General features: G+C 37.8%; 1 pseudogene; it reads right to left on the bottom strand.

The window, feature by feature from the left end:
* Positions 1-460: 460 nt before the first annotated feature.
* On the bottom strand, positions 461-8,027 carry LOC120666260 (annotated as a pseudogene).
* Positions 8,028-8,530: the final 503 nt, after the last annotated feature.

Genomic DNA, 8,530 nt, shown 5'->3' with positions numbered 1-8,530 from the left:
ATTTTAATAACTCTTATAAATATATTTTTAGTTTACGGTTGTGAGGTGTGGGAAAAAATTAAAATGGTGTTGCATATGACTTTTTGTATATCGATTATTAGTATAAGAAAAGAGAAAAATAAAAAAAAATGAAGAAAGGTAATGTAGAAAGAGAAGGAAGCATTGAATTAAATTTAAAAATTACGTGGGTCCCACGTGGGTCCCACTTGAATAGTACGTGGGTCCCATGTGGGTCCCACCTAAATAGTACATGGGACCCGCATGGACAGTATGCGGGTCCCACGTGGGACCCGCGTGCACAGTGCACGGGCCCACGTGGGACCCGCGTGAACAGTGCACGGGCCCACGTGGGACCCGCGTGAACAGTGCACAGGGCCCACGTGGGGCCAGAACTCACGGGAGGCCAGCAATTCTTGGCCCGATAGTATAGTACTCAATAATATCCCCTAGCATAGCCATACACACTTGTTTGTCAGCATGTTATATGCTACATGGACTCATTTCTCTTTCATTGCACGAAGGCGACTGCGATATTCTCCAAGAGCCCAAATAGGGAATGCGTTGCGGTAGTTGGGGTAATTGAAGATAATAGCACAGTTGTAGCTTCCAACATGTTCCTATGATCAAAATATAAGCAAAGTCAAAAAACCAGATGGACATCGAACAATAAACACAAACACCTACCATGTGCGTAGCTATATATACTTGCCACTGGGGAGGGTATGGGCAAACCCACTATTGTTCACACCCAAATCCAAATAATAATAATTATCCACTTCTTACCCTCCCCAATCCCACCCATATCCAATGGATAATTAACTTTGTAATAGATTATGAATATACCCATTGGATAAATTGTGTACCCTCCCCATTTCTAATAATGGGTAATTAATTTTCTACCCACACCCTACCCGTTTGAAGTGGGTGTGTGGATTTGGGGAGTGGGTATGGATACCCAATGACAGGTATAGCGTAGCACCAAAAGGCACAGTTGCTTGTTCAAATTCTCTAGAATATCTCTATGAATTGGTTACCTAGCTTCTTAATTCTACGTGCCAAGTTACATATTCTAGTCACTATGTATGAACTGTTTGATGACGTATTCATATTAGGAAATAGATGCACCAAATCTCGTCATTCCTTCAATGATTAAAATGATATATGATAGTTTTTTGATGTTATCAACAGTTTGTCCCATCAAACATCTACTGAAAGTAAATGAACGCAACAAATTCGTTTTTAAGTGCCACGACCAACACAAATGAAATGGAAACCTACTTGTTGGGGAAACTCTCCTGTTTCCAACTGCATATTGATTAGTTCTTTAGCAGCACGATGTAGTGGTGTCGGATCTCTCTCCATCTGGTGTTCCAACAAAGATCATGGATAGTTTATACTTGTCAAAATATATGTAAGGAACGTAAAATTCATACCTGTCCAGCATAGAGTAAAGCCAGCATAGCCCATGCAGTGTTCACTCCATGAGCACGATTGCCTTTGATATTTTCATAAACCTTTTAGTTTGAAAAAGAAGAAGATATAGGTTAAAATATGATTTATGATGCAACATCTTGATATTACAAAAAAATTGGTGTTTCAGTAAACCAATTGAGCAAGTATAGTTACAAATGAAATTGAGAAAAAGAGGTCCAGGAAAAATAGAAGAAATCTCGTAGATGATTTAAATCTAAACTCCAATCCCTCCAAACCCTAAACGAACCATTCTTGGATTAAAAAATTATCCCAAAAAATGTAATTATTACCCCCCTCCCCCCCCAATTTAATTAGTATATACATGTGCATGTGCATTCAATCATCATATCACCAGATATTGTTGCAAATTGGGACAATTAAGATCATTTTACCGTATTATTAATATATCATAGATGGAGTTCTAACAAACATGATTCACCTTAAAGTATATTATGTGCAAAGTCCCCTTACCAGTTATCACCCGGCTACTGAAAACGGAAGAAGGATCTAATGAATTAATTATATATTAGGAAAATCGGCTACCTCAGTTCTCATAGAGACATGGCTTTCTCCCCATCCACCAGTAATGAGCTGCTTTGACAATAGGAAGCGGCATGCATTCTTGATGGAAGAGCTATTCTCATATGTTTTTCCAGAATCAACTAATCCTTTAACTGAAAAGAACGCGGCATAGGTGAAACATACAGCCCAAGTACCTAACCTGTCAACAAATAACTAAATATGTTATTAATTGTTGTAGTAGAACTGTAGAAGACATAATGTTTTGAGTAAGGTAAGGCAGTGAATGTTGCAATATAACAAACCATGAACCATCTTCTCGTTGTTTGCCCTCCATAAATTTTGCTGCTCTTGAAATACAATCATCTATCTCTTTTTTATGGTAATAAGGATATAATTTGGTGAAAAGTGCCAGGCCTTGAATCACCGAGGAAGTGCATTCTAGAGATCTGTGAATTTTCCACACCCCATGAATTACTTATTTGAAGTAAAGTATGAATATGTTAGTCATTTTTTAAGCAATGTCATGTGCATAACTTACAGATAATCGACCATCACACTTGGAAAATTCTGACAAGGGCTGAGAACCTAATTAAGTAATACAGAAAAATTAATCTCAGTGTAGTACTGGAATTGGATCAAGTAATTAAGATTACAGGATACAAAATACATCTACGAAATTCTTAATACTTAAATGCACATGATTATCAAAATTGTGAAATTGAAGGTGCATCCAAACTTCTGCAAAAATTACTAGAATAGTGATACGATACAAAATGGTATAAATATAATTTCTTGAGTAATTAGCACAAAGATGCTGACATTCAGAAGATACGTGCTAAATTGAAGAGGGTGTGTTAAAAGTTCAAGACAATAAAACTTTTGCTCCCGTTTTATTCTTGTGAATAGAATGCTTTGAGTTGTTATACACATGAGCTGAGAGTCGAGAAGGGCCGGCGGCTAGCTCGCACATGTATCAACAAAGATGTGGGGTGTGGAGAGAACATTATGCCAAGTGCCCACGCTATCTCCGATCCGGGTCATATCCTTGGGTAGCGTTTGATTCCATTGCATGTGTAACCGATCCTCTTAGCATTTGATTGCTTGGCCACACACATTATCTAGGCTCATCTAATGCAAAAATGACCTTTGTGGCTATTTCCAGTGGTATAATCCATAATCGAGTGTACTAGGTAAGCCAGACTTGTTTGGGCGTTAGTGGTTGCATGAATAGCTTCATCTCCTTGTGTTGCCACCCTCATGCAGCGCCGCCACCAAGCTCATATGTATGCGCCGCCCGATTTCAACTCCTGAGGCAGCAGTAGCAGATCGAGCTACAATAAGCTTGTTCAGTTATTTCAATCCCCAAGGGTCTGAGGGGGATTGGAGGGGATTGAGAGTGATTTCGACTCTTGTAGAGGATTAATCCCTCCAAATCCCCCCAATTCCTTCAAATCCTTCCTAACTGAACAAGACCTACGGGGCTGCTTTGACCCCTTGGAAGCACTGATGATCCCGGCAAAAGACGGGTCACTCGTGGTGGTGGGTTTGGGACCCTGCACAGTAGCCAGGGTGATCACAATGATCTTGGACTATTCTAGGACTAGTATGGGGTGAAAACGGGATTAGGAAATTCCGTGTATCCTAACCAATTCCATTTTAACCGCAAAAAAATGGCCTGCTAGCTGCTGGCGTAGTATGCAAAAGCTGTGCACGTGTGGCCTGCCTGTCAGCATGCGTGTGCATGGTGGCCCAGATCACCGGACGGGTTTGGCCATTAAAAAGTTCTTTTTCCCTTTACAATCTCTAATTTTGGTGCTTCGTCATATTGTATAATGATTAAAAATTAATATATGTTGTTCTATTGATCTATTTTGTTGTGTTGTTGCTGTTGACTAATGGTGCTATATTCTGTGTAGCTATCTATGGACTATGTTAAGATTTAACCTCTAGATTATGTGTTGATTGTATCCATTGCATTGAGTTGAACGTTGTAAGTGGTTATGTGTGTCAGTGTTCCAGATTTTAATTATCAATTCCCGACCGCAATCGACTTTTTCCTGATTGGATTGTTTCTTCTCCGACATCCATATAGATCGTGATTGGACTAACTATTGGTTGCCGAACTCTTTGTGGGCGGGATTCACTTTAGATCAACCATAGATGCACATTTGGATTGCATGATCTAGTTTACTTTGATGCAAAGTAGTGGAAGTTGTAGAATAAAGTTTTTAGCTGCATAATTCACCCATCCCCTCTTAGGCTATATGCGACTCCTTTCAATGTGACATATATAAACACAGTCATTTAATTTTTTTCCCATTAAGTTAGCTAAACTGATAAAGAACCTAGATATGAAATTCTTCAAGTAGATTTGGATTCTATCAATCAATTCATGACTGTTAGGCAACTCGGCTTTGTATGTAGAGGAGAATGATCACTAAAGAGCAAGCAAGTTTCTCTCTCTAGCTGCACACGCCAAAACTATTCATCAGGGATGAAAGTCATAAGTACTTTAAGCCAATAGCCGACCCTAAAACTTGATAAAAGAAATTAGAATATTTCACAGAATAAATTTTGGAGGAGAAATGAACTAGAATAGCATGCATCGTAATTAATCATCTGACCCATAAAATACAATTTGGTACTCTCTCGATTCCCTTTTATAAGGCGTGCATGTATTTTATGAGTTTAGAAATACAAAAGTAGTACCATTGGAATCATTAGATTTGTACTTCAAAATACGTATTTCTAGACTGACCATGATCGAATAGGTGACTGAATTGATTAGTTACGTTGACTAGGTACAACATCCTATGGAGGGAGCAATCGAGAACGAAATCAGGTAAGGCATTAGCTGTTCAAAGTAGGCATCGATCAGTTGTTCTCAACAGGGAAAAAAAAGCATGGCGGTTAGAGAGTAAGATGCTCTGCTGTAATGTTGCATCGTAATATACAAATCTTACCTCTAACCAAGAATAAGTTCTTTGACATTCGTACGTCGAAAAGGAACCATCTTTGTTCTACATGTAAAAACAATTAACCATTGATCAGCATAGAACTGTGGCAACACAGGAAAAGGAAGCTAGAGAGTCACGAAAGAATGATATAGTAACAATAGTAAGTAGTTTCAGTAAAGTCTATAGTTTAGCTATCGAGAATTCAGTAAAGAGTTGTGCAGATTATCTGCATTAATTACTTTCAGATTTATAGCCTAATTCATCAAACTTTGATTATTTAGGGTAGCAACAATTCTACACCTAGCTAGCAGACGATATTGTTGAACAATAAGTACCCAACAAATTTTTTAGTGATAATTACTGCAACTATTACTGAATAGATAATTTCTGATCAGCATGGGCAGTAATTTCACTGCTGGGTGCAGGATAAATTCTTCATCTGAATATTCCTTGAAGTATGGCAGGAAAGACACAATTTGTCGCAATGTTCCCAAATTGCAACATGGACAATTTTCATGCCATGCACATATGCACATTTTGGCATGCAATGTAATAATATTCATGGGTGTGAATGAATGTTTGGAGATTACAAAATTATGTCTGATGACATTACGTTAGCAAAATTAATCCATAATTCCTTACCATAATAGATAGAAGGAAATCAACAGCATCATGCAACCTATCTCTCTGTATTGGATCACCAACAATGTTGCTCTTCATCATTGATAGTAAGAGTGTAGCCTGGAAAAAAATTATGTAGTAATGATTTTCTATAATTACAAATTGGAGAACTTGGGATGAACAACAAACCAAGCTGAGTGTTTGCCTGTTTGGTAAGTGTGCTAGACGCCACAGACACTAGCTAATCAATTAAGGTTATGTTTTTTTATCCTTATTATCTTATGTAAAATGTGAACAAGAATAAGGTTATGTTTATATTCACTCGTGTCCATCAAGATGTAAAATGTGAACATGAGGATATGACCTTGAGTGCTTCTCCGGTATTATCAGATACACCCCATCCATTGTCTGCAGTTGAATGAACCCACGAACCCTTTGTTATATGACGATGCCAGTAACTTAGGTCGCCAGGATGATTCCACAAAACCTTCATCAAGCAAGACCAAGCATGCTGTGTTATTGGATCGTTTATAGCATAATGATTAATTTTTGTATGTTCGATGCTTTAGAAAGAAAAAAAAACCTAGGAACGTTTCAAGAAGTCATGGGCTCTCTGGACAGTTGGACCATACTCGTTTACAAGATCAGTAGCGTGAAATGCTTGAATTATGAATGAAGTTTCCCAGCTGTTACAGCCATCATATACCTATCATGATAAAATGTCCGAATCACTTTCTGAGATGAGCAATACCCGTCTTAGAATGTCAGTGCACATTGAATATTTCCAATCTGAGGTTTTAATTTGTAAAGTGTACAGGCCGGCCGGACAACCAAGGAATGGTGCGCGTTACTAAATAAACTACCCATGCGGGGGCGATATGAACTTTATGAGCTATACAGAGAATGCGAGAAGTTTAATAGTGCTCTGTTCGCATGCTGTTTGATAGGGACTATTGATTTTGTGTTGATTATTACTCAGAGAAGGAGGGGTCCATGGATTTGACTATATCTTTCAAATCTACTCTTAGATTTTATATCTTTTGATTATTACTCAGAGAAGGAGGGGTCCAGCATTGTGTGAATGTACACGCCCCATCGGCCGGCACAAGGGAAACATTGATATTGGTTGGGCAAATGGCTAGTTGGAGGGTTGAGCTATAAATACCAACCCGACTCGCCTATTCGATATTGCTAGAGCCTATCGGTGCTTGCAGAAAAAAGGTAGAGATTAAGCTTCCCTAGAGGTTCTATATATAGGCCACAAGATGGCATAAATATAAGCCGATGTTACTTAACATCATACCCGAGCCTGTGTCTATTACTCCCTCCCACAATAAGCTACCTTGTGCGGATTGGTGGCTAGATCTACGTGTGAACCTAACGTCACACCTAAAACTTTTATTAATGTGTTGGGGGTGACTCAATATGACAGTGAGCTACTTCATTTAGATTAGTGAGGCTAGACATACATATGGCCCCCAACCCCAATCAAAAGTCAGACCCTCAAGTTATACATATGGATTAGTTCCATGTATGTATACCTAAAGTCGAAATAGATAGAAGGGTTTTGCCATATGATTATACAAGGGTTTATCTTAAGTATGTTTTAGTTGAAGCCATATGATTAGATTTAGTTGTCATAATGTACTCACTGCCCCTCTTATTAGGCCAAGTGACAATTCCTATCAGACGTGCTTTCAATAATTCCTAATTATGCACCGGAGTGAAAGTGAATATGCCATTTATTTGTGCTCAATTAATTTGTGATAATGAAGAGTATAGAGAAAATGAGAAAAACTTTAGGCAAATATTCAAATATAACTTAATAGACTAGCCATAGAGCCTTTACAAAAAAAAATATAAAAGAAGAATAGGAAAAATATGTGAACATTATACTTTTACCAAGGATATAAAGTTCGTGAGAAGAGTTATTTGTACCAGTGATGTCATGCCATCTTCTTCGAGCCACAAGTAGTCAGGTATCCTCGCAAGGTGACGCTTGAAAGCATCAGAATTCGGATCTTCTACCCAGCAGCAGACCATGTTTAGAGGCTAAATAACAATAACAAATGAGCTAATATTAGCTAGCAAAAAAGTAAAAACACAAGACCATTATATATACAACTGAAAATACAGTATATCATAAATCAGTAAAAACACCAAGACCAACACAAGAGCACAAAAAAGTAAAGCAAAACCGCCCTTATGCATTTTGTTAAGATAATTATTACGCAATGGAGCCTTATTAATTTCCACGGAAGCCATTACCTTGCTTACAGCATCTACACAGATATAGTTTGTGCTCTCATCTTCGTAATGGATATGCTCCATGAGATTGCTCAGAGCTCTCTCCCTCAGCTTGTTGACAGGCCAACTACTCAACAGTGGCTCCACACCTTTGTACAGTGAAGTCCAAATTACATCCTGCAACATTCCGCGTGGACAGAGGACGTCCTCCTGAAATGACAAAAAAAAAAAGGAACAGGACAGACAATTAATTACTTCAACATTTGATTAATGATTTGACGGGAGGTTGAAATATAATATAGTGTATGCTCTATTCTTTTAATGTCAGAATTATCTTCAAGTCATTATTCTTCGCAGTTGTTATTAATATCAAGTGTTGAGTATAGATTGTTGCTCATGAAAAATCATGTAAGCTAAAAATCCAACAGTGACTTTTAAAGATATTTGGAATGACTTACAATTTGAAACGGAGGAAGTACACTACTGGACAAACTGACTACAGTCCCTATGACGTACATTCAGTTTAAATATTTGACAGCGATATGAAAATATTTGTCTTGAAAATAGTTCAATAAAAATATACATATGTGATGTCTTGTAGATTAAAAGAAGGCTCCATAAAGTTGTGTTTAAGATGATTTGTTAATGTACAAAACACATCTTATAATGAGAAATGCACCATAGGTCCATCAACTTGTAAAGAGTTGTCG

The sequence above is a fragment of the Panicum virgatum genome, chromosome 3N (genome assembly GCF_016808335.1).
Source record: "Panicum virgatum strain AP13 chromosome 3N, P.virgatum_v5, whole genome shotgun sequence".
Lineage (NCBI taxonomy): Eukaryota > Viridiplantae > Streptophyta > Magnoliopsida > Poales > Poaceae > Panicum > Panicum virgatum.
The sequence above is the reverse complement of the archived record's forward strand: the minus strand, read 5'-3'. Positions and strand labels throughout refer to the sequence as shown.